Source organism: Anguilla anguilla, chromosome 10 (assembly GCF_013347855.1).
Source record: "Anguilla anguilla isolate fAngAng1 chromosome 10, fAngAng1.pri, whole genome shotgun sequence".
Taxonomy (NCBI): Eukaryota; Metazoa; Chordata; class Actinopteri; order Anguilliformes; family Anguillidae; genus Anguilla; species Anguilla anguilla.
Window position 1 is genome coordinate 11,043,508 of NC_049210.1, and position 26,838 is coordinate 11,070,345.

General features: G+C 38.5%; 1 long non-coding RNA gene across 1 annotated transcript in view; it reads left to right on the forward strand.

The window, feature by feature from the left end:
- LOC118206267 overlaps positions 1 to 26,838 on the forward strand; it is a 34,775-nt gene that overhangs the window by 551 nt on the left and 7,386 nt on the right. The gene's annotated exons all lie outside the window — the stretch shown is intronic.

Below are 26,838 nucleotides of genomic sequence, written 5' to 3' on the forward strand. Positions count from 1 at the left end.
CAATAGAAACACTACTGGTGAACCCCTAAAGTGCAAAAAATGTTGAAATCAGATATGACTTTAAGAGAATTAAAAATTCGGCATCCTAATAAATTAGGTTCGATTGTGTCTCCCGGACTTGTGCTAGCACTATTCTCACACCACTGTCAGCTACAGTGGATTGTGGCTTTCAACGCTGATGTGGAAAATGCCTTGCCACAAGCTACAGTATCTGCACCGTGTACATCAACGCACATTCTTGTGATTTGTCATCGCCAGAACGGAATTGGATGAAGATGGCCGGAGGTACACAGGGCTCACTGAGCTTGCTTAGACTTTTTGGTATAAACGACGAGGTCTGTCATGCTTGCACTTGCCACGCTTCCTCGCATTTAGCTGGGACCAGGCTGCCCTGGCGGTATCACGCTGAAAGCAGGACTTGGCCACGTGCCTAAGACTCAGCCCCCCACCCCCCTTTTCATTGCCATGCTCCTGCAAATTAAATTCATATTGACATTTAGTTTGTTAAATTAGAAATAATAACTCGAAATGTCGCCCATTTTCATCACTGTATATTTATCAAATAAGTACCGGTGAAATGTTTTAACATGCCCATTATTATGTCCTTGCGCAATTCTACAGGCTTATTTGGCAATTTCCTTAGTATGTTGTTTTTCAGGGTTTCAGTGCTGAAAGATGAATTGGTTCATAAAAATGGGGAAGTCAGAATAATAACCTTTATAAAAAGACGCCCTGGTCATTATATTTGACACTGCATACGGAGCCAGGACTAAGCATCTGGGCTGTTCTAATAGAGTACAGCGAGATATCACTGCAGTGCATTGATAAATTCTGCTTTTACGAATGTGTCCTAGGTCATGGTTGAACATTAACTCTATTTTGCATATATTGAAATTGTTGCACATGTTTAAAACCGCCTCAAAGGCGGACCAAGGTCAAATACTTGAATCCGTAAAATCATCAAAATATTTTCAGCAATATTCAGACCAAGGGGTTTCCTTCGTTTTTTGCATGTTTTGGTTATTAATATTGAAAATTCACTGGGCTCTGTAAGATTGTCAACTGATTGTTTAGATTGTTGAAATAAGTATGTGACCTAAGTCTTGCTCAAGGTTGATCCAGCTGTGGAACTTGTCATATGTGCAATTTGCAGGTAATTTTCCAACAATATTCTTCATTATTTGTAAATAATATAATTTACCTTTTTAACCTAATGTATGAAGAAGGTACAGTACCTAGATGTGTTGTATATTTGTCAGAATTGTAATACACATGTAAAGACACATATTCCCACATATTTCCCCATATTTCATTTGTCTTGCATAGTTTGTGTAAGGTGTAGGCTAAATCTGTGAATTCTATTAATTACATTACAATATAAGCATTAGCAGTTAATTCCCACTTTGCTTTTCGTTATATATTTGCTTTTAAATAATGGTAATATTTATTAATTTATTGTATTTATTTCAAGATGCATGCCTAATTTGGAGAACTTAGAAGCATCTGCCCTTGATAATAACTTGAATGTATACATAATTGATCTGTATGCATTTTCCATTTCAAGTTACAAATGACAGGGCACAGGATTATGTGTCAATGATCTCAGAGCATAAAGAATAAAAAGCGGCGTTCAAATGCATCCTATTTTGCAAATTTATGCACGGCTTGCACATTACTGAAATGGCCCGGTTTTACATCATTGCCTTGATGCATGCTGGCCTCATATAAATCTCTGAAACGGAATCTTTCTTGAGTGACAGGCAACGCTGACAAACTGCTTGCCAATTGTGAAGTGATGAGGGAATGTAACGTCAGGCCTTTTGTCCAATAGGAAACGTACGCGGGTGTGCGGTCAGAGAAGCAGGCTCTTTCTGCCTGGTAGTCAAGACTGATGTCACCCCAGAGTATCATTTCCATTTGATATGAATTATGAGAGGATACAGCTAAGCTGTGTAAAAGCATTAACCTCTGCATTACCAGTCAGCTACCATTCTTCAATCTCCATTTGATTATTTTTTAATGTTAATGTCAATTACATTACTTCTATTCATCTCGTCTTTTGTCAAGCCAGCATAATGTCCCTAGTCAAAATTTATTCTTGCCTGCATCGTTGTCTGTGCTTGTTGAGCTACTCTAAGTCCATAAACAATCTGTGTTTAGTCTATGAATGCCAAAATTAGGGTCTAACACACCCTGGTCTTAAATGAGTCTGATGATAAGAATTTTGAGTCCAAGGTGCCGTTGCAAATCTTAGGTCTCACTGCCGAAAGCTGTACATAAATAGATCTGGAATGTAAATTAATAAGGTTTTTTTTAATGTATTTTGAGATACTTCATCTAATCTGATATAGTAAAAAGGTGTGTCTGATATTCCCTCAGATAAATTGTAATCATTCTTGCCATGTTATGAATGAGCCCCAGGGCTGTTTATGGAATGAGAGACAATGGTCTGCAGCTTGATAAGCTGACATTCAGCATAACTTGTTTTTCTTTGGTGGCGTAGCTAGAAATCAGTTCTTGATATAAAGTCAAGTGTTGAAGGATAATAGCCCATTAGCCAGTGATAACAATTTTAACTGTTTATTTTTTCTCCTATTTTCTTTTGATTCTCAATGTGAAAGCTGAACCTGGTCACGCTCATTGCTGCAACCTCCTCCGTCAATTATGGAGAACACAGATAAGCATACACTTTCCTCTGAAACACATGTCAATCTGCAGTTTTCTTTTTAGGTTGTTCAGGTGGACTGTAGGTGCCTGACTGACCACAGGGGGTTACTGGTGCACAATCAGTAGGGACACTAGATTTTCAAAGGCGGTTTTCTGTCATGTAATTCAGTCATCCATCTGCAAGAGGTTGAGCCTTCTTGTCAGTCAATTATCACATTTTCCCTCCCCAGCAATCTACATCCATTGCCCCTAATTAAGCACAAATGATGACTGACAGACGTTTTTTCCGCCCTGTCTTGTGTTGCTTACAGCACATGGAAACCGCAGACACACGGCAGACTATTTTAATTTTGGGTGTTAACTTCTTTCTTCCTTATTAGTGGGATGAAGGTCTACATATAAACAGTTGAAAATGTTAAATAAGAATAATCATCATTAACAATAAAATAGTTTGCAGTGGCACAGGCTATAAAAAATGGAAGGCTATGACAGTTGAACTGAAATGAAATAAATAATGGATTATTTGCTTCGTGAAAACTTGTCTATGTGAAGAGGCAAATCTTTCTGGATCAGCGGAGTTGGTTGAAACAGAAAAGTATCAGTTTGGCCTCTGCACAAGTCGAACGTTTTTCACTTCCGCTTCAGGACTCCTCGAGTATCTGTGGAGTGCCTTGTTCGTCTGCCAATTAGTTTTGGTCTTTTGAAGTGCATGTCAGTGTCTCAGCAATGTCTGCATGTTTCGATGCAATGGGTGTCTGTTAATATGTTTGTCTGTTGTGCCGTGTTTTATACTTATTCTTCAGTTACTTGACCTTATTGTATGTTTCATGCATTCTGATCTCTTTACTCTGAATTCAGCAGATCATTGCAACCAGACTTTTGCCATGTTCTGCGAACAGCTTGAGTGGTGCCTCTAGACTCTAGTCACGCAGCGACTCCCACAGCTGTGCCAGCACAGCAGTATTTGGTGTGATGTCCATTTCAAGGTCCAGAAAATCTGGAGTAGAAAGTGAAATACAGAGAATGATACAGTACAGCATATTACAAACTGCCCCGTCTTGTTTTGCATGGTTTTATGGTCAAGTCTGAACTTTGCTTTATCGCGCACCTTAGAATCACCTTGTAGAGCAACTTTCTGCTTGAACAATGCAGTGAAAATCATTTTGAATACTCTGGAAAATGTGTTTATATCTGGTCTGCTAAAAAGTTATGCTAAGAAAGTTGATAATCTTTCAATCTTTCCAATGTTGGTGTGGCTTATGACAGACCAAGCAGTTTGACATAAATTGATGAAACCTGGTAGCTATATTGGCATTCCCATCAAGAGCACAAGAGCACATTACTTAACATGATTATTCTTTCCAAATTATAGCCTTTTGCTTGAACCCTGTGTATTGCTGCTTGCAGGTATATTTTTATATGGTGACTGATGTTTCTTGTCTATAAATGCCTGTCTATCGTTTGTGCCCGTGTAGATTTGTTACAAACTGTACAAAATAAATTGATTCAAGTCAGTGTGCAGTGTACTAGGAGGGTACTGTTGCACCTGGTCCTTCAGAGAGTTGTATGTGTTTGATATTCCATGTCACATTCCTTCCTCTCACCTGGTGCATTAGGTCAATTAAGCCTAATTTATCACACATTGTATAATTAGTCAGGAAATTACAACAACCCAGTGGCTACAGTGCCTCATTGGGATTTAGGTGGTAATGCAAGTTAAACTCCTTCTATAAATATATAGAACTACATGTTCTTTATTAACTACGGTGCCAGAAACTGTACTGCATGCCTTATCACTGCATTTTTTTAGTTTGTTTTTTGTTTTTCAACCATAACACAGGAACTGGGTGATGAATCAAATCTATATCTTTGTTACCCTAAAAAACAGTGATTGACCTGGGGTCAAAATTCTCAACAAACTGTCGTCATATTGTCATATTTTTAACAACAATACATGAAATCCATTCATGAGACGCGCTTGGCTTCTGACCACTTCTCAATTAGTCCGTGACACAAAAATGCCAGACTGTGTCATGAAGAGCCTTTTTTGCTCAAGGCACAAAAACACAGCCTTGGAAATGCAATTACTATGCCGAGAAGGTTTTCAAAGCATGGCTCTGACTCGCCTGAGACATGTGGACACACAGTAATCACAGGGACATTGTAGAAGAGACACCTTTGTGAATTACTGGCCCAACAGATGCACTTTTGATTAATCACAATCAGGCGAACATTGATATGAGCTCTAATTAGACTTTTTGTGATATGTAAATTGAGGTAGGAAATGTCAAAGTCCTTTGAGCAGAATGATTTTTTTTTTTTAGTTAGATCCTTGTTTATACGCTTTATTGATTGTGGTCAGATAATGAAAGGTGAAACGCACATCTGGTTCCAATAATATGTGAGCGCCAGGGCTGTTTAACCCAGAGCAGTTGGCATTTGGTTGATGGCCCCTTAGAGTTGGCAGAGAGTAAGCTTCAGGAAGGTCACACTTTCTCTGTGATTTTTCTGGTTTTATACTTTAACTTCAACATTACTTTTTTTAAATGTGATACTTATTGAACCCAGAGGAAAATAACAGCTGCAAAAAATATGGTCTCGGTGCTCTGTTTTGCTGAAAATATGTTTGTGATGAAGGGGCAGGATCAGTCATATTGAGTATGATTGACACAAACCAGAAGCATGCAAACAATACCAAAATCATGACTAGAGGAAGGTCACAAGAAAAATTATTTATTATTTTTATTATTATTTGCATGAATTAATTAATATTTTAAATAAATAACAAGAAAAAAAGGAATTAATTAAAACACTCATAAATATCTAGTTCGGAATGTTGGTACATGGGGAAAAATTCACTCTCCTCCATTGTTTTAAAGCATAGTACATGTGTAGTAAATATCCACTCACCAAAATCTGGGAATCTCTGTGTTTACAGACCTTACAGAAAAGTAAAATTCCAAAATGTATCCATCTGCGAACAGCTAAAAATGTTACAGCTATATCAAAATATTGTTTATGTCAGATTAAATATACATTTATTTAAATGCAACATTTTATTGCTTTTGTCGTGTTAAATCGTTTTGTTTAAATTGGAATGGTTGGCTCTTGGGTAGTGGTATATCTGAAATATTCAGGAGAATTTACAGCTATGGAAATATAGTTTAATATATTGTGTCCACATCATATAATGCCATATGAAGTGTCATTTCAAAACAGAATGTGACTGGCTATGGGAAAATTTCATGCTAGTAGGAATTTATTTCATATCATGTTGAGTATTCTTATTGGCTGAAAGGTATGCATGCATAGAGAGGTGTGAAAATCCAAAATGGGTTATTGGACACAATCCAAGTGAAGCTTTCTGCTGCTCCAACCACAGTAATCAGCTCATATTCAAGATGATTTTAACACAGAAGATTAAATGCCCAGCTGCCACCCTAAATATTAATCAGGTCACTTGAATTCGGCATCCCTGCCAAACAGAGTCATTCAGTGTTTATTTGGTGTGGCCCTGCTGTAATGCTGAGAGTAATAGTGGCATAAAAATGCATGTAGAATGAAGTACTATGCTGTATTAGAGATCTCATGGTTTTTACGTTATGTCTTCAGTGTAGCATTACATTGGCTACGAATCAATCAATATGTATCCTTAAGGTTGAAAAAACAAATAGAATTATTTTTGTTCTGCAATCACAGCTCGAGTTCAATAGTCACTAAAACTGCATTCTCTATATCAAGAATTCAAACCTCTGTTTTATTGATTGTGTCAAATAGGACTATAGAAAGGTGCAAAATCTGTATTGTTGCATAATTTGGGTTTGAGTTATGTGCATGTCTGTCTGTTTGTTTATTTCTAATTCTATCTGGTTGCCTCAATTGGTCAAATCAAAAGTACATCAAAACTGGGTATCAAGTAGAAGAGAAGGCTGACTTTAACCCCAAGATTTGGACAGTTATGAAAAAATTAAATTTAGACAAAAATGAGATGAGAAAAGATTTCAGCAGAAAACATCTCCTTGTCCTTCAAATTTTTCTTTCTATCTCCTCTTCCAAATTCTTATCTGTCACCATGTGCTGACCTGCTTGCAATCACAGTTTTTTTTTTAGAAAACAGCAGTAGTCCCGTAGACAGCATTCATTTGCGGCATGTCCGCAAGAGAGGAGGGTTATCTGTACCCGTCCAGGCCCCAGACCAATGATAATCATCACGCAATTTTATAATCCCAGAAACCATCACATGCGCATGGGGGGAATTCAATTAAACCAGCAAACCACATGACAAGTGGAGGAGTTCATATATTATACCATGTTGGCCAGCTGAAATTGCTAACATTTATCATGTTCCAAGGCAGTGCTGGAACAAAAAAGAGGTATCCTGCTTTTGCATGCAGCGATGACTCCGCACAAGTTTGCTGGAAGAGCCTGTGATTATTATCGATGGCATAAATAATCTTGGGACTAGTAATAATGTGGGTGATCCACTGACTGCTGCAGATATTGAGGATCACAAAACAAGCATCTGCAAGAGAACCAAACCGTTAGCATGGACTGAGGTTTTCGGTTTTAAAATGCTGAGAGGAACTGTTGTATATAAGGTGATGTTGGTTGACATTCATACAGGGAAATTATAAACGATAAACATGCAGTTGAAAATATTTTGTAGGTCCATTATTATTTATATTGTTGGATTAATGTTTTTCTTTTTTTTCATAAATAATTTCTTAGACAGGACTGTCATGACAAGACATGTCACTCTTGAAGTCCATTTGACTCAACTGCACCAATACAAAACAAAACACACTGTTCCCTGTCCTTATTATTAATGCTTAACCAAAGCAAAGCAACTGCATTTACCCAAGCTTTATTTGCAACGCTGGCTTCCATTCAGAAGACATTACGTTCTTGTATGAAAACATGATTTTTTGGATTGATTTCCCATTTGTCAGTGCATGTGGAAAATACGTTTGGAATAAACAAGGTGTTCATATTGGAAATGCACTTCGGAAAGTACTCCCCATTTGTACTTTACATTATGCCGTGGATTCTTTTTATCTGAAATTCATGACAGGCTTGAACAGTACCTTTTATATCATTAAAATTTCATTTCAGATTGCAGCTCTTGTGAGAATAAAGCACACACTAGAAAATGAAGTGACTTCTTGGAAATTAGGAAAAAGCTTAAGGGGACATCTGGGAAGTCCATGGTGTGTGTGTGTGTGTGTGTGTGTGTTGTATATGTATGACAATTGGTGGATTGGAAAAAAGAGATACAACTGAAAGAGAATAATATCTTTCATTTGGAAAGATACTGAAGCATGAAAGCATAGAACATATGGGAATGGTGGGGAGTAGCCATTCACAGAACCATGTTTTAATGTGTGAGAAAATATATTTGACACTTAAATGTGAAAAAAATGTAACATTTGTGCTTGGAAAGAAAAAGGAAATGAATGGCTAGCGCTTTAAATTAAATGCAGGACGCTTCGTGTAATTCCTTTCATAATATCAGACACTTTTTTTTAACACATTCCACATTTTTAATATAATATGTCTGCACATTTCACAAAGTTGATCATCCAGTGGAAGGCATACTTCCTTCATAATCAGCCGTTCAATGCCCTTTTTAAGTTTTTGTTAATATATTATTGAGATAATATATAAAATGCCTCCTCGACACATTTGGAAGTCCATTTGGTCCAATCTTGATGGCCCCATAAGGAACAGTGAGTCAGTGATGCTTCGATATGAGTCGGTGGCATAAGCACAGGTCTACGCCTTCTGTTACCCAGATTATCTGTGCGCCCTGCTTTAAAAGCAGGTGCGTCGCTCGGAGATGAGCTGGATCTGTGTGCCAGATGTTGAATTGGCCCGGCTGAGATTGGAGTACTGCTTGGGCACCGATCACCTCGGTTTACCTCAAATCTGAGATAATGCCTTTCTGAAGCTTCTTTGCTGCTCGATGCCGGAGGCTCCTTTTAGACTCATCTCTAAGCGGCCGCATTTCTCCTCAAATAAAATAACCCTCCCCCCCACACATAGGCAGAGATGAGCAGTGCCACGCGCCTCCTGTCTGTTTGTCGTCATTTAAGAAGTCAACGCGCCCAAATCCTGAGTGACAAGGTCATTTGGGGAACGCAGCTTGCAAAGCATATTTCTACATGTCGAGATTCTATGGCTGCCATCTGTCACCCCGTGAAACGCTCATGAATTCTAAATATAGAGTTCTGACCTCATGAAAAAATATTTGTATAAAAAAAACATTAAATGATATAAACATTTTGATATGTTATCCTCGCAGTCAGACAATGTCCTTAATGGACAAAAAGAATGGTTGGTGTCAGAGAGGTGTTTTTTTTTTTTTTTCTTCTTCAATAATAAAGTTTCATTCATAGACCATTCAGTGCACATATCCTTATAGTCATAGATCAATTGATGCAATTGAGTAGAGTATGAACAATTCTTTTCCAGTTTGCTGTTCTAATGTTGCTTTAGTGCACCTCTTAGGAGCCAATGTGGTTCTGAGGTCTCTGTCCTTCAAAAATGACCACCTACATTCATTATTCACTAAGCTCCTTCCTGGCATCTCCGTTCGCATCCAATGGGATAAGTGTTTGATTTGAGGGTGCAGAAGCCTTGCCTCGTTCAGCTGTGGAGTGCAGAACAGCAGTGAAGTTTCCTTGAATAGCATTTTCTTTTTTTCTTGCAATAGTGGCCATCCAGCAGAGGAAACCGCCACTTTGGTGCAATCAACTCACAGACACAGTAGGCTGCAGAATCATTATATGCTGCTGGAGTGCTTCACTCGAGCGACGTGTCCGCCCGCCAGCCAGTGCGCGCGTTCCCAGGCCTCGTTGAGATGAGCGGCGCTCTCTACTCGGGATGGGCCCCTGGGAGGCATGCGCTGGGTAGAGGCAGAGGAGGGGCTTTGGAAGTGGGCGGGATGATAAGTACAGCCAGCGGGTGAGATTGACAGCTGGTGTATTTTGTCTGAGAGGCCCGTGATCAGCTCTTTCTCCCTGCAGCTGCGTGTGAGTGTGTGTGTGTGTGTGTGTGTGTGTGTGTGTGTGTGAGTGTGTGTGTGTGTGTGTGTGTGCGCCACTAGGGCATCGAACATGTGGTGTATCTTGTCTGTTAGGCCCATGATCAGCTCTTTCTTTCCCTCTGCAGCTGTGTGTGTATGTGTGTGAATTCAGTTTTTTAGTTAATACTCATAGCCCTATCAGAGGAAATGGACGTCTGCATGCTAACCTGTTGTAAGACGGAATTCCGTTACTCGTCTGTCGCATTGAATGTTACGTATAGGCTAGACATTCAATGCAACAATTAAGTAATATGTAATGGAGCTGTTCTTCATTTGATAGACATGAAACGGAATATGTAGCATCAAGGTCACTGGTATTCTGGACCTACACAGGCAATGCATTTCTTTCGATCCAAAGCATAGAACAGTAGGCTGCATCTCCTGAGTATTTCAGTGTGGTATGTTGGCGAACCGGGCAGCAGAGCACAACTTTCACAACCTATTGACTTATTTTCACGGTTCAGTCCTTCAACTTCTTCAGCCACGCACATGCACACACACTCACACACACACACACACACACACACACACACACACACAGAGCGAGGGTGGGACTGTGAGAGAGAGAATAATTATTGGACCTTCTGGTTATGAGATTATGTCAGGGAAGGTTAAGGCTTGTTTGGGGATAGTGCATTAGTACATTGTGGAGGTCTATACATGTAACCGCGCAATATCTGATGAGGTCACGGTCAGCCAACGCACGATTCTTAATGAGCGTGTGGGGTGTATGATTTTCATGTCATGCGGAGTGTTGCTCTAATCAGTACTACTAGAGTATGCAGTACGGTTTTCTACACCATGAATGCGGTCAGACATCTTCTGGATGGATATTTCTGCCAATATTTTCCTCTCGTGCACATGCACCTCGCCATCTGAGTTTGTGAGTACGCGTGTGTGTGTGTGTGTGTGTGTGTGTGTGCCACCAGGGCATCCCACACTGCCTCTGGCATGTTTCCCCTGTGAGCTTTAATCGTGATGAATGGAGGGGGTTCATATGGAAGCCCGGGCTGCTAGTTCAGAGACAGTGAATAAAGAGATCTGAAGGGTGACAAACTACTGAGAGGAAATAAGGCTGTCAGATAATCAGCAAAAGCAGTTTGATTCTGCCAAAGACTGGCAAATACTTTCTTGACATGACTTCATTTGTTCTAAAGACAACCACAGAGAAACCATTCTGATGTCTGGAAAAATGCTGTTTTTGCTTTTTTCATGCAGATGAAATCAGCCATAGCCACCCCCACAATGCATTTTACTCTTATACCAATCTGAATTTTGTTGAACACATCATTGCCTGCAGTTCACCCTGGTCACAATTAAACTATTTATATGCATGAAGTGATCATATGTGACATTGGGATGTAAAAAAAAAAAAAGCTGTGTGTACTGTTTTATGCTTCTTTGTGTGCACAATGGGCAAAAAGATTCGGCACTACCTCCCCTCTCTTCAACATCTGTCAGCGAGTGGCTTAAAAAGCTTCTGAGTGTTGCATTGTTCTCTGCCAGAGGGCAACAACTGCCACACTAAAGCTCTGGGTAGGAATCTGAAATCCAGCCCCAAGGCAAACTGCCTGCAAAGAGCCCCTGCCTTCTTGACAAGACCCTTGTGCTGCACCTTCCCCAGTGCGAGCCACCATGCACATAATTATTCCCCCTAGGCAGTCAGATGAGGGCCAAGGGTTCCCTTGCCAGGTATAACTGACAATTCAGCCCAGAATAGAGAAACTCAAGTTTAGATGTCGAGTGCCAGCAAGACTTCATCTTCCCTTCTCCAGCATTCCCCCGTCTCTTTGGACACATTGGGCCCTATTCACAAAACTTCTTAAATTATTCTTACTTTTGTTCAGTAAAATGTTCCTATGAGAAAACAATATGAGATTCTTGACACATGTCAGACCTTTGCTTTTGTGTGTATCCCAGGTGTATGAGATGATGAATGCTGGCTGTTAGTAAATTTTATGCACAATCCTGCTCATGTGATTTGCATAAGGAAACAGCCATAAACAAATACAGATAAGAAAAAAATGAATGCCAAAATGTTCTTGGAAACGTTCTTACATGAAGTTTACGATCATGATCATGCACTTGTTTTTGAATGAGGCCCATTGTCTCCTGTTGAATTGAAAATAGACTATAATCCTGTTGTGTTTTGAGAATAATGAGTTTTCACTCAAAATGTATTCATGTTATGATATTTGTATATTTTATGCTTTTGAACAAGCTTTTTTCTTCAAACATCACTTGCTATCTTCAAAGACTGTAGTGTCTTCTGACTACCACACTGGCTCAGCTGCTAAATAATCCAATTGACGTGATTATGATGATTATGAAGTCTAATCACTTGATATTTCAGGTGTCGAACACTTACTAATTGAAAGGGGATTCAGAAATCTGCAAAACACTCTAGACACCTTCCCTCTTTTTCTAAATATAACCCAATTATAACACATCTACTCAGCCTTGGTCGGCGGGGATGCAGCATGTCAGTACAGCTGGGTAAGCACCGGTTTCAACCAATCATTGTTCTCCATTATTCAAACTCTGCACAGCTCACTACTGCCGAGAGTTAGTAGTTTAAAGAGAGCAGGGGAGCTCTCAGGGTGGCGGCCCTCGAGGACTTCAGAAGCCATGAATTTAAATGTTATTCAGCCGTTAAAAAGATATTTAGCCGTAATGAATCAATGTGTCTGTTCTCACACTTTTTTGCTGTCCTGTCACTTCCTGTAGATAGAATTGTGTCGTAATTGGAACAAATATGCTATATTACTGAACTCCTGTAGCGTTCATGCACTTGGAACAAAATAGTACCGGATGCATCATATGTGTCAAACAACAATGTTTTATCACCAAATTAAACAATTCTCAGGAAACACAGAAACTGCTTATTTTGCCATTTACCAACATAATGTTATACTTCCAAGCTGTGCAGTTGTGTACATAGAGCTGGATAAAAACTTCAACATGTTAAAAAGCGATTGTAAAAAGCAATCTGACAAAAAATGTACTTTGTATAACATTTCAAGATTTATGACGTTCCATGTAAAAGGGAACACAATATAAATTACTATTATGCTAAATGATTTTCTTCTTTTGTTATATTCACTGGTAAGTGATGGTTAAACATTTATTTTTAACTGCTCAAAGCATTTTCACTTTAACCGCATACATAGTTGCCTCTGAGGAGGACTGAATTGATAAGTCCGTGAAGTACCATCTGCATAATGTATTTTTTGCATTTATTCCTTCTAAATTGTACAGGATGGCTTGCACAAAAATATGCTATATTTCCTCTACCATATTGACCAGTAAGATCACAGTACATTTAGATAAAGAGTAGCAGATTCTCACAGGAAACCATTTGTTTGGGATGGAAGATCACATTGCATAAATACGTGGAGTTTTCTGTTTACCAGATTGCTCCAAAGTGTTCCAGGATTTTATAACCGAGAAGTCATTGAACTGTTCATGATTTTATAACTGATGGGTCATTGAACTGTTCACTTACAGTTCCTGAACCTCTTGCCTGTGTGACAGGACAAGCCATTCCTACTGGACACCTATAATCCAAATGCAGCATTGGAATTACATTTCTTTGGCAGAAAAGTATATGTGTACGTGTAAATAATTTTGTGTTCTAAGTTCTTTAAGTTAACGCACACATGTTTCTCAGCACTTACACGCACCTTTACCTCTTCCTATAGGATACGTGTCCTTCCCCAATACTACAGCCTGCAGTAATTTAGGATTAACATTCCAATGGGCCACACACATTCATCTGAGCCCACTGGTGAATCAAACTGTGTTTGATTCTGTCACAGATTAGTCCAAACATACATAATCAGAGATCTTTTGTTATTGTTTTTTGTCAGACAAGGCTCCTGTGAAAGCAATTAAAGTTTATTGGTTTGCGTTTAATTTATTCCAGCTCGTCTTTTGTTTGATTTTAAGTCTATATTTAGTCGCATTGAATGATGGGAGGGAAGGTCTCAACACACTGAAATGTCAGAAACAATTTTGGTTTAAAAGATTATATGGTAATATATGGTAATTTGTTGTGCCCTACAAACTTGACAGACAAAACCTGTAAGTATTCCGCGAACAGTCTGAACTGCATCATTGGTTCATGCTTTGAACCCGAGGTGATTTTGTTCATTTGTTGACTCCTGATACATTTGGGCCATTACTGCAGTCCATAGAACTTGTAAAAAAATGGTCATGTCTTTAGCAAAAAAATGAGTAAGCATAAACCTAGGCAGTAATTTCAGGCTTTACTTTAATTTTGAAATGTGTTCAGTGTTGAAATATTTATGATGTATCGGGCTGTTGGCAGTAAAGCATTAAAACGAATTAATTTTGTGATGGAACCTGAGAAGATGTATGGAAGCTCTCATGGTTTTCACTTTTGCTGTAATCAAGAGGATTTTGTTTCCTGTTCTCCTCTTCACCTCCTTCTTATTTAGGTTAGATGAGGAGACTTAGATTTATCAAAGTGCCACACATTTGTTGAGAGCAGTATCCACCCCAGCAATGATTTGCCTAATGCTTATTTTTCCTCCTGTTCATCTGCTGGACACGTGCATAACAAAATCTCTCTCTTTTTCTCTCTGTCTTTCACTCTCTCACTTTCTCTCTCTCTCTCTCTCTCTCTCTATGTCTCTCTCTCTCTTTCCCTTTCACAAATTCAAAGTCATATTTGCTTTATTTGCATGGCAAGTATACTTAAATTGCAAAATCATTATCTTAAATAGAGCAACTTAAAAAGCAAATTGCTATAATGCTTTTGTAATGCTCATTTCTTTCTAAACTCTCAATACAGAACAACACTTAATAGTATGTCAGAGAAGCGGCATGGTCATGATTTCTAAACCTCTGATTTTAAACTGACTGGCTTTGTGTTTTCAGTAGAATCTTCTTCCTCCTATCAGTGTATTGTTATCCTTCCCCAGTTTCCATTAACATGTCATATTAGTTCAATGTGACTTCAGTGTGAATTTATTAATGAATAAATATATTGAAGGTTAAACACAGTGCTTGACTGTGTTCTGTGCATTTCTGAAACACACTGAAAACACAAAGGCGCTCTTCCAGTGGATGTACGTGCATCTGCAAAGTCTTAATGCAAGTTCCAGAGACACAATCAATGATTAGAGTTTATTACAGGACTGGGAACAATAGACAGTGTAACCTAACTAGGCAACCGCTCCTGTAAGCAAGGCTGTTTCTTCAAAACCCAGACAGGTAAATAAATAAAAGACATTCATCTTCCACAATGAGGTGAAAAAGGCTTACTTGCTTTGAGGTCTGTGAGCTAGAGAACAAAATTTCATTTCTCTTAGCCATCCTCATAGCCGAATTACTTGTCACTTTAAATAGGTTGTTTGGTTGAAATGATGGGATGTTTTCCAGCAGAGCGCAATACGAAGGAAATGGAAAACTCCACAGATGGCATGGCCTATGTGCAGTGTCATATATTACAGGTGCAAGCAGGAGCTTACAGCCAGCCCCATTTCTCTCAATGCTCTGACATTTTCAAATGGACTGTCCTGGAAATAACAGGTACTGTTATTACAGATTATCAAGTGTGGGAGAACTGCTTGTTTGCTTCCAGGAGCTCTCATTTCCATCAGCTTCGAGAGCCGCAGTATTTATTGTCAAACTAATAGCACGTGGCCGTAGGAGCCATGGGTTCTTCTGAGTCTCAATCATCTGAATGAAGCCTGTTACTATGAAATCACGCTAACTCCCTTTTTCACAATGGAATCATCTCCGTAGTTGATAAAATAAAACAGTATTACTGTGCCCTCCAGAGTCTTGCTAATCACTCCCAGCTTCTTAACATTCCTCCAGCTGTGTCAGGCCCTGCGTGCCCCCAGGCACTGTGCCGTAGAGCAGCACAGAGCAGCAGCATCACCTTTCTGAGACACTTCATTGCACAGGTTATTTATAGCTATAGACATCTGTCTCTGTGAGTCAACCGCATAATATTGCCTTTCTGTGTTCGTTCGCACTCTTGGGGTATTTGTCTTTTCCCTCTTTAGACTGGGCTATTTGAGCGCGTGCCTTTTCCAAAAGTTTCATTATTTTTATTGTGCGTAAGGAGGATAATGCAACGACAGTGGTGGTTGTTCTTGGTTAGTGAGCGTTGCTGTTTGGCTGTACCTTTTGCGGAACAGAATTGTGCGTCTTCTGTACAGAAGAGTCGTGACTGGATGCCACTGATTTGAGAATATTTTGGCTGAAACTACCCTGACCCAGTTCAGCTGAATGGGCTCTGCTTCTCAGGCACCCCGTTAATCAGTGAACATGCCCTGGTAATGGAGCCAATGACAGAACTTTCCTGCAATTATTGGAAAATTCCCTTGACAGGATGTGTAATTATTTTCCTATTAGGTAAAAAGGAAAACTAATAAGTGGTGTAATTATTTTCAGTTTTTATTTATTTATTTATTTTTTGTGCTGGGAAGCCATTATTTGGCCATATGACTGGAATGTACATTATCAGTCTCAAGAGGCATATTTTCTGTTAATAGTTTTCATTTTGTCTTTCACTGCAAACTATGCTTAGAGAACAATATGTAATGTACCGTTATTTGATTTCTCACATTAGAAAGAGTCTATTCTAAGGTGTGTTTCATAAAGGTTAAATTAGCACTGTTCTGTGTGTTGTTCTTTCTGTTTTCTTATTTTTTCATTTACAAATAATTTACCTCTTTTTTATTATTTATAATTGGAAGGAAGTGTTTTTTTTTTCCAATTCTTGATTATGAAAAAATGTCAATAACAAAAAAGTAAATATATTAAAGAAATGATACACACTTAATGTTTCCTGTAATGCTACAAAGACAAATATCCACAAAACCGTTTAAGTATTATTTCTTTCTATATTTGAAGTTTTACTCAACTCAACTCTAAATACCTACAGTAGTATAACTTCTGCCAGTCCAATTTACACGTTACACGTTTTTAAATATATTCATAATATGTATTTTATTATTTTACTGGGGGTATTCACATCAAGTGCCCTGCTTGAAACAATCTCTTACAAATTTAAAAAGGAAAAGAATTAAAACAGCAGAGTACATCTGACCACAAGGAATATAGACCACAATGAATTTCTGAGATGAATTGTGGCAGGAGCACTTGGCCTTCCCCCATACCCTGTTACACACAATGACTATAGAACCTGCTTTTTCGTGTTGTGTGAAAGTTATTGAATGTTATGGAAATGCTATTAGCATTAGAAGATCACATTACCTTGTTTTTCGCTGTAGTTATTATTCTTCCTTGATGTGGGAAAGCTGACATTATTCCTCTTTATGCAAAAACAAATCATATTGTTGGGATGAGTGTGGTTCTATAAGCCCCAAAATGGGCAACGCTGCCATGTGTTATCAGCAATTCACAGATTTAGGCATGCCAGTGTTTTGCTACAGGGAGTCTTCTGATTGGTTCAAATGAGTGGAAGTTTCACCTCCACAACAATTAACAGTCACCAAATGCCATACGTTTGCACCTCTCCAGTGTAAACAGACATGTTCTAAGTTGTCACTATTAAAACATGTCACTTTGTTCAAGCTGGCCTTAAGATAACATTGTTTGATACAGGCCAGGTTAGCCAAATGTCATGGTTTTTTATTATTAAAACTAATTTTGTTTTCTTTTTAAGAAGTGTCACATCTTCCTTTTTAGCTACTCTGAGCATACGGGAGTGAAATTGCACAAAGCCAGACAACTGGTGTGCCATCTTGCCACCACACTTCAGATGTTGATTGCGCTTTGAAACTAGAACAGACTGCTTGAGGCTGAGTAGTGGACCATTTAGAAAGGAATGTTTTGATGTGTCATTTATTGTGATTATGATTATTGTCCCGATGATGATGATGATGATAGCAGTGATGAGGGTGATGAAATTATAAAGCTGGATTTTTACTGCAGTCCTCTATTTGAAAGTCCAGCTCTCAAACCTGTGCCTTTACCACACATTTCCGCCATTCATAGTTTATGTGTGTTTGAGAGGCATCCACACAGGTTCTTTTGACAGGCTGTACTTTATGTGTACTCCACTCTTTCTGTCACTCATAAAAAGTCTGCTCAAGCTCACACTTCCAGATGAATGATCTGTGGGTGCCACCTGAGAGCTTGTGTGCCCCCTGTGTTTCTCCTCGGTTTTGACCCAGATACGGCAGGTCCTGAACTGTTCTTCCACACTTCACTCTCACGTTGGCACGTGGGCAGGTTCTCTTCGCCCTGCGCAACACCATCTCGCTCCCCGTCAACTAGCTCCGCCCCCTCCACCCACACCGAAACACTTTCCGTTTGCCTGCTACTGAGGACAAGAAATCCTCTTCCTCCTTCGTTCCTCTGTCATCATCGAGGATGACAGGCTGCATTTGTGGGTGTCTTCAGGCAAATGCAAATGAGATCCCAATGTGTGGCAGCGGGTCCTGGAGGATGACAGAAAAAAGAAGAGAAAAAAAGAAAGTCACAGCTTAGGAGAGAAAGAATAGCACCTATCCATCAAAAAAAGAGATGTGCCCAATGAAATAGATCGTAGTTCCATTCCACACATTTATGAAAATAGACAATGCTAAAAACACTGGGTCTACACAATGTCCTCTGACAAACTTGATTATATCCAGTGATGAGTTCAGTGTCTGTAAACTAGCATGCATATTCCTAGCCCAACTATTTGAGGCTATCTTTGAGCTATTTGAGCTATATATCTCGGACTATCTCGGAGTGGCATAGTGCTGAGACTTGAACAGTAACTGGGCTTTTGACCTGAAGTTTGCAGGTTCAAATCCTGACAAAGTAACTGTTGATGCACACTTAAGCAAGGAAGCTAGCTAGAATTGCTTCATTACCCAGTCGTATGAATAGATAATATAAATGTAAATCATGTCTCCCTCTGCAAGGGTAAAGAAAAATGCAATCCTCTGACTTGTAAATACATGAAAATTTATTCTTCAAAATACATATCCATGTTTGTGAATAAATGGCCCACAGCAAGACATTCATAATTCATACATGTTATCTACCACTGATGATGTCAGAGATAACCTCGCAATAACATGTCCCATTGTTTTATTGATATGTTCTAACTGATGACAAAATAATATGCCCATGACATTTTAACTGCTACATACATACTGCATATTTATAAACAAAACTGTAATGTATTGAAAGTTAATCTTCTCCATTTTCTATGTTTTCAGGCCTGCCAGTCAAGAAGAATTAAATGGCATGAAAAATACCTAAAGTGTGGCATAGAATCACAATCCATCCCAGTAATGGATTATGTTAAGACTCAGATGTGTTTAACTTTGATGAAGAATCGCGTTCCATCCATCAGAGCCTTTCAAATTGTCAGACTAATGCATTGCATGGTTGGCATTACGCATCATAAAGGAAGACCCGCAGACCTATTACACTTCCCAGCATGTTCCTTTGGCGTTTAATTCCCTTGATCCCCACTGCTAGGCTGCTGGTCTCTTTCTCAGCAATGGGATCGATCCAGAACCAGACGACCAAGCTCTATCCTCTTGCAATGCAGGGCCTTCACCTTGTGGTAATGATAAGTTCATGATTATCACATCAGTAATATTTCAATGACATCATATCAAAGTTTCTCTGTAGGAGAAATGTCTTCATCAGGACAGAGGGCTATAGACCAGGCATTAAAACACACTTTGAGAATCAATGGCTTTTGATTGATGACCTGCTGCACTTTCATTACAGTCATGTATTTTCAGTCATCAGACCAGTTTCTGCAGTCTCTTTCAGGAGTGTTGAGTTAATGCTTTTCAAAAAACATGTCTTTTATGTGCCAGTGTAAGCCATTGATTTCATGCAAAATTTCCACAACCATTCTTACTGCTAGCTTTTATTGTTTTGCTGTAATTTTGTGTTCATTCTTTGTCTACATTACAGCATTTGGTAGCTGTTCTCCCTGAGAATAAAACACACAACCTTTATGTTCAGCTTATTTGTATTTGTATAATTTTCTTTTCATAATAGCTACCATATACACTCCCATGAAAATTAAGTTATTACTGGGGCATATTTACTTGTTTATGACAGGTCCTCATCTTTTGTGTTTCTCTCTGACAGTTTGATTTCTATGCTAATTCTAATTGATTAATTGATGGGGCTCTGTAATAGGCAGCCAAAGTAATTTATTTTCCTAATGTGACCTCTTCAGATACATTCGACTGTTTTTCAGATGCTCACCAAATCATTAGCTCAGTTAGACTCAGTAACTGAGTCAGTTACATAACACTGTTAAAAAGAGAATTTAACTTAAAAGTTAATGAACTGTGAATAGGCTTTCTTCAACATTCGGAAATGACTAATTGTCTTTGACCAACAAGACAAGATGCAATCAGTCTGTTTAACCACCAAGTAATTCTGGGGTCCACATTATCCCAAAGAATCAAGTTCTGTGAAATCTGAGGGCACTAGCACTGTCATTAACGTTGGCATACAATGAATTGCAATTGTTATTTTATTTCTTTGCAAACATCGTTTTGAAAGTTCGGAAATCACCAATCACCTGTTTTTGTGGAGATAAAAACTACCAATTGCATTGCATTTATTCCTCAGTGGAATATACAACACAATGTCAAAGGATAAATGCTGATTGAATTCTGAAGTATCAGTCTGGCTGCTTAACAGAGCAAGTTTACTTTATCTAATATACTAACAACACTCTTAATTGCAGATGAGTTGGCTTTGAAAGCTACCCTCGCAAATAGCTTTTTAAAAATGTAGCTTGGAGACAGCGTCACTAAGGGATGGTATTGATGGGTCTTGGAAGTCACATGCAGACGAACGTGATGCAGATTGACCTACTGCTAATTTATCATAGATAAAGGGCAGATCAATGCTTCTGATGGCTGTGTAAATAATGAGCTCCTGTGAAATTTCACTGTGATTTATGACAGCAAGGTAAGACTTCAGGGCTGGATCCACTGACCTGATGGGATTTGATCTGTGATAAGGGGTGTGTGTGATGTAAAAAAAGGAGCTTCTAACTCGTTTTATGTTTCTATAGACAAGCAACAGATGGACAAGACCAGGTAATATGGCATTTTAGTTTGAGATTAACCTGAGAATTGGCTGTTCGAACACTTTCAAATATTTATCAAAATGAGAGGCTTGAAGAGGACATAGTCCCATAACTATCATAATTATTATTTTGACAATAAGGACACATTGATTCCACTGCCTTCCATAGATAATGCTGTAATTGCTTGCAAATGAACAATGTCACACAGGAGGTACATAGGTAACCCTATAAGTATATCTAACTGTCTGTCTGTCTGTTTGTCTATCTATCTATCTATCTATCTATATATATATGTATATATATATATATATATATATATATATATATATATATTCAATATGCATTTCATGCTGTGTAAACTTGTGTAGTCAGGGGAACCATTAACCTTGACAGAGTATTTCACTGCAGAAATAAGTATGGCTAGTATGTGTGCCAGGAGGACTGAAATGTAAACATTGAGCACAGTTTTAGCCAACGGGACTATGAAGACATACACCATTTTGTATTTGACAGACCCACAGACCCAGAGAGACATGCAAGTCAATTTTTTTTACAGTAAATGGGAATTACGTGCATTCAGTTATCTTGGCATGCCAGAGCAGATGACGGGAAACCATATCTAGTTTAGAATTTAAACCTCAACCAGGACTTGTCTGAAGAAAGAAAATAATTCCACAATTTACCATATTTTCCTGAGACCTGGCAGGAAAAAAATGTATGTATTTTAATTTTTTTGACATAATACAAGTGTCAATGTGAAAATGTTCTCAAAAATATTATTTATTGTTCTTGAGATTAAAACCAGAGACTCATGTCCCCTACAGGAGACAAAATTGAATTGTCAGATGTTAGGAGGACATGTCAATGTCTCCTTGTTGTAGATGGAAAACCAGCACACAGAAGTCATCATAAGCTCCAAGAGCAGACATTACATTCCGTCACCAACTGGAGGACTCTCTGATTTGAAACTTAGTAATTAGTGCTATGAATAAATCATTTCTTTTGACTTTTCATCAACCCACAACACTACTTACAGAGTGCATAGATATTATGCTTGATAAATAGAGAGATACTTACAGTGCCCAGCTACTGAATATGTCAGTTATGTAACTGAAGTACCATTGTGCTTTTGTTTGCAGTGAACTCTAAAAATATCTAATATATTTTTGGTAAATGGTAAATCATACAAATTACTGAAATGCATATGCATCTGAAGCGACAATTAGAGAGAAAAAGAGAGCGAGCCAGTGAGAGAGGGGGAGACGGAAAGAAAAAGCACAAGCGTACAAGAGAAAATGAGACTGACAAAAAGAAAATGAAACAGAGCAACACAGACAGAAAGGGGCAAATGAGAGAGCGGAGGAAGGAGAGGGGTGAAGCAAGCCTGACAATTTCAGATGTGACCGCTGCTGGTGTTTTCTCTGTATTCCATCACAGGGTAGTCCTGTCATGGCCTGCATGGCCATGGATCAGGTCGTGGATCATTGGGGAGATACAGAGGCCAGGCTTTCTCCCACAAAGTTCCTGCCTCAACAGAACAAGAAAAAACATCTCTGGGTGAACTGAGTTCATGAGAACTCAACAACAGAAGCTGTAAAAATCTTTCAGGTGCATAGGCATAACTGTGTAGACAAATCACTGGATAGACCAATTCTGTCTACCATGGTAAAACAACAATGAAACCATGGAATAGCCTACTTCTATATACAATATTGCACAACTTAAATATAACTGATTTATAACCAAAAAAATGTGTTGAATCCATATGTTTTTACATACTGACTGAATAAATGCAAATAAAGAAATTATGATTTATGAACTAGTTGTCAATAAAGAAAAATACAGCTATTGCAAAAATGTAAAATATGAGACTGACAGTTATCAAAGAATAAATAAAAATATGATCAGATGATGATATGATATATAATAACTTACATAATCTGTGACAAATTTGTGAATGACATGTCACTAGGACAAAGGCAGCTATTAGATTGAAGCATTACTATTTGATTAGCCTGGTAAACCAATTTGCTAACTGCCATAAAATATTTTTTTGTGAAGAAGTGGGAGGATATTTTATGAAATGAAAGAAAAACTACTGTTCCATCTTACATTTAACTTCAGTCCCTGAAATAGCATCCAGCAAGAGAGTGCCCCAAATCTGTTTATGTTCCCTATAAATCCCTCCCTCTGGTGTTCTTTAAGCTGACTGCTCAGGTTGTGTCTGAACATTTTTTAATGTTGTGATCAGCTTGTGGGTTCCAAAAATATGCACCAAGCTATCACTAACACGTGATGTGCATATGGCTCAACCAATGAATTACATTCAGGAGCAAGACCCATAAAACATCTTTCAAATCCTTCAGTCCTCCAAGCACGTTGCCCATGATCAAACAGGTCACTTTGCTGAAACTGGCTCCATATTGACTTTGAAGACTTAACATTTTATTCAACTTCACTCAGCAAATTTGCATAAGAGGTTTTTCATTGTGACAACAGATATAACAGTCAGCTCATTTGCAACCATTGAGTTCATGCAGTATGTGGTTAGCATTCTGATATGTATGTTGTGCATTTCCCAACTGGGTGCAGTGCATTGGTGATGACAGAGGGCAGGTTCCCATTTACATTACATATATTATAATCACTTAGCAGATGCTCTTATGCCGAACAATGTACAGGAATGGAGAATCCCCCTTCACTTTCACTGTAATGGACTTTTAAATTGTGAAAGGCACTGTGTAGTACATGCAAAATGAGTCAGTCGGCAGGCAACGTCACTTGTTTAGTTTGTTGGTTTACCATGTATGGTCAGTACAGCCTCCCCTCACCATGAAACACAGTCTATGAGCACCTGGAATTCAGCTAGAGGAATACAGAACTATTCCACTAGGAAGTTAACTAGTTTGCATTCAGCTGATGAAAGTGAAAAACATTGCCTTAGATATCCTTCCAGAATATCCCACAAATTTTCAGTTGTGTCCTGATCTTTTACTGGGAAGGCCATGAGCTATTGATGACAACAGTAACACTTCTCAAAGCATTGGCCACCTGTTCATGCACTGTGGATTTGAGCATTGTCACCCTCAAAGCCTTCCTCGCCACAGGAAAGAAATGGATTAACGGGGAACGAAACCCTAAAAACAAGTCTTATGAAGCACCCTAAGTTTCATTGTAAATTAGTCTGAATACTGATAATATGGTAACAATTTCAACATTTACTACATAATCTTCAAGATAACCATCTTCCATCCCCGAGAATTCTGTCAGAGTGATGTATTTTGTACTGCTGAGTCAGGCCCAACCTCTCTCAAGAGCTAATAATTCCTATAAAACAGTACATTTCTTACTGCACAGATTGGGCAGGGAATTCATTTATTTTGTCGCCAAGCACAACTGAAATCACAACATGGAAATCAAAAATAGCATTAAACATACATATGTTTAGAAGAATCAGGTAATATATACAAACAAACTGGTGGCATACCGTTTTGGTAAAGGCTGCTTTGGAGTTACTTGCAGTCTACTGAATTATATATAGAGCAATCTGGAAGTATTTGGAGAGTGACACATATTTTGTTGTTTTGGCTATGTACTGCAGCACATTGTATTTGAAATATGACAACTTTATTTAGGATTATGTTCATTGGTCTAATTACTTTTGGTCCCCTGAAATGGGGAAGTAATAGGGAAGTATGCATAAAAGGCCTACAGAGTTCATACAATACCATCAAATTAAAGCTGATAGTCTGCTTGACTGTGTGTGCGCATGCGTGTGTGTGTGTGCGTGCGCGTTGTGTACTTTTGCATTTTACTGCGTGTGCGTGTGTGTGCACGCAAGTATGTGTGCGTGTGTGTGCACGCGCACGTGTGCATGTGTTTGGATTCTATCACACTAATTGTGTTAGAATCCAAACAGCTTCATCATATGAATAATCTTGTTTTTCTGTTTTATTACCCTTTAAACCATGTTATATTATGCTTTATACATGTTTTTGCTGCTCTTACACTATGGTTGTGTAAGCATCTTAAGTGGGATGTAAGTCAATTTCATTACCCTCAAACTATTAAATCTTGTTCCTGCAGTGTAACTTTTCAATAAAGGTCCATGGACTCCTTTTTTATGCAAAGTGCATCCAATAAAATATATTTTATGAATCTTCCTTTCTCTGAATGCAAACCCCCCCAGGCTACTTGATGTTTTGTAAAGAACGTTTGAGTTTTACAAAAAGAGATCATCGTGGTGAAGAACACTAAAACATTTTTCAATGAGTGTGAGCACTAAACATTCACACAGCGTTGAGCATTTGATTATATTATCATGCTGAATATTTCTGTGAACAGAATATCTTCATGTCACTTCATGAATAGTTAGAATTATCTGTTCTAAATGAATGTTTTTGAATTTTATTCTATTGAAAGGAAATCCATCCTTGGAGATGTGAATATTTACCAACTGAAGTAATCGAATAGCATACTTATTTGTGATCACGCAGAAATACCATTGGAATGGCCATATTTTTATTTCCTTTTTATAAAAGAAGAGGTGGTGCTGTTCATTTGTTACATACAGTATATACCTCATGTGGTGAGGAAGTGGGTTCAGAAGTGTCCTTATCTGTTACCAAATCCTATGGGTAAAGGTTGTTGTGATACTGTTTCATTTGATTTATGTCCCGTGAATGATTGTTCACTGCTGTCTCATTGGGTTGTTAGGCTCTTCTGATTTTCTAAGTGAAGCATGACTGATAACGGTTGGTTTAAGCTCTTAGACCTTTATCTCTGGCCCAAGAAATTGTGTGAAACTCTCAGCTGGAATGCACTTTCAAAGAGAAATATATAGGCCATGTATGCTACCAGTTTACCAATGTGATATTTACAGCTTAAGATGGAGTCCAATTTTTTTGGCTGAAAATCAAAGCAGCAGCGCTAAATCTCAGGAAAAGACTATGTACTCTAAACCTTGTAAACTTAAGTTGTCATTTCTGGAGATACTTGTAGCCAAGGCAGAATTAACCACAGATTATATCTATTGGATTTTTCTTTATTGTTGTCAAATGCAGTAAAGAAGTTTGTACAGTAAAATGAGCAGGTAATGAGCTGTTGTTGAGTGTATCCTTTGATGGTCCAGAGAGCCTCTACGGCTCTGGGTGTTTGTGAACTCAGGTTCTCTCTGCCCCCCAGTTACAGTAAGAAGACTGAATGTGCTCATTTAGTCACTAGAGAGAGTATTCAGTCCAGTTAGAAACTAATTGCATCACATCTGTAGACCCTTCAGATACACCACTGGTGTTGGTACTTGGCAATTGCTTTTAATCAGGACTACAATTATCGCACTTTGTCAGCTGCTGGGTCTTCAACAGGCAATATTGTTGCGCAGGTGTATAAAGCCCTTGCAATTGAACTGCTCAGTCACCATTAGCTTGTTTTTTTTTTTGAGCAATTGGATTGTGGAGCTGTAACACAGTATATGTTTGGGAACATTTTATGCAGAATATATTTCCATTGGTGACACATGTTCTTGGGTTCTTCTTTGGGGTAAGTCACCCAGATCACTGTTTCACTTTGTGAGTATGCATATGTGCGTGTGTGCGCGCGCGCATGTCTGCGTGCCTGCATATGCCTTGAGCCTGGGTCCTTCCGAGGTTTCTTCCCATCTGCCAGAGGGAGTTTTTCCTTGCCGCTGTTGCTTTAGGCTTGCTCCTGTGGGGGTCTAGGCCAGGGTTGTCTGTGAAGCATATTGTGACAATTCCTGTGAAATATGCTATATAAATAAAATTTGATTGATTGATTGATGCCTGTGTGTGAATTTTTTAAAAATTCATTGTGCTTTGTAGTTCAGGATGTCAATGTCACATTTTCAACCAACCCCCCCTTCTGCCCAAGGCATACACAAAAATAGTGGACAAATGACAACTCTTAGGAACAGGTGACAGTAGGACAAAAGAGTAGTATTTAGTGCCATTTAAGTTGTGCCAGAAGTGACTTACGCCTTTTATCGCACTGAAGAACATGAAAT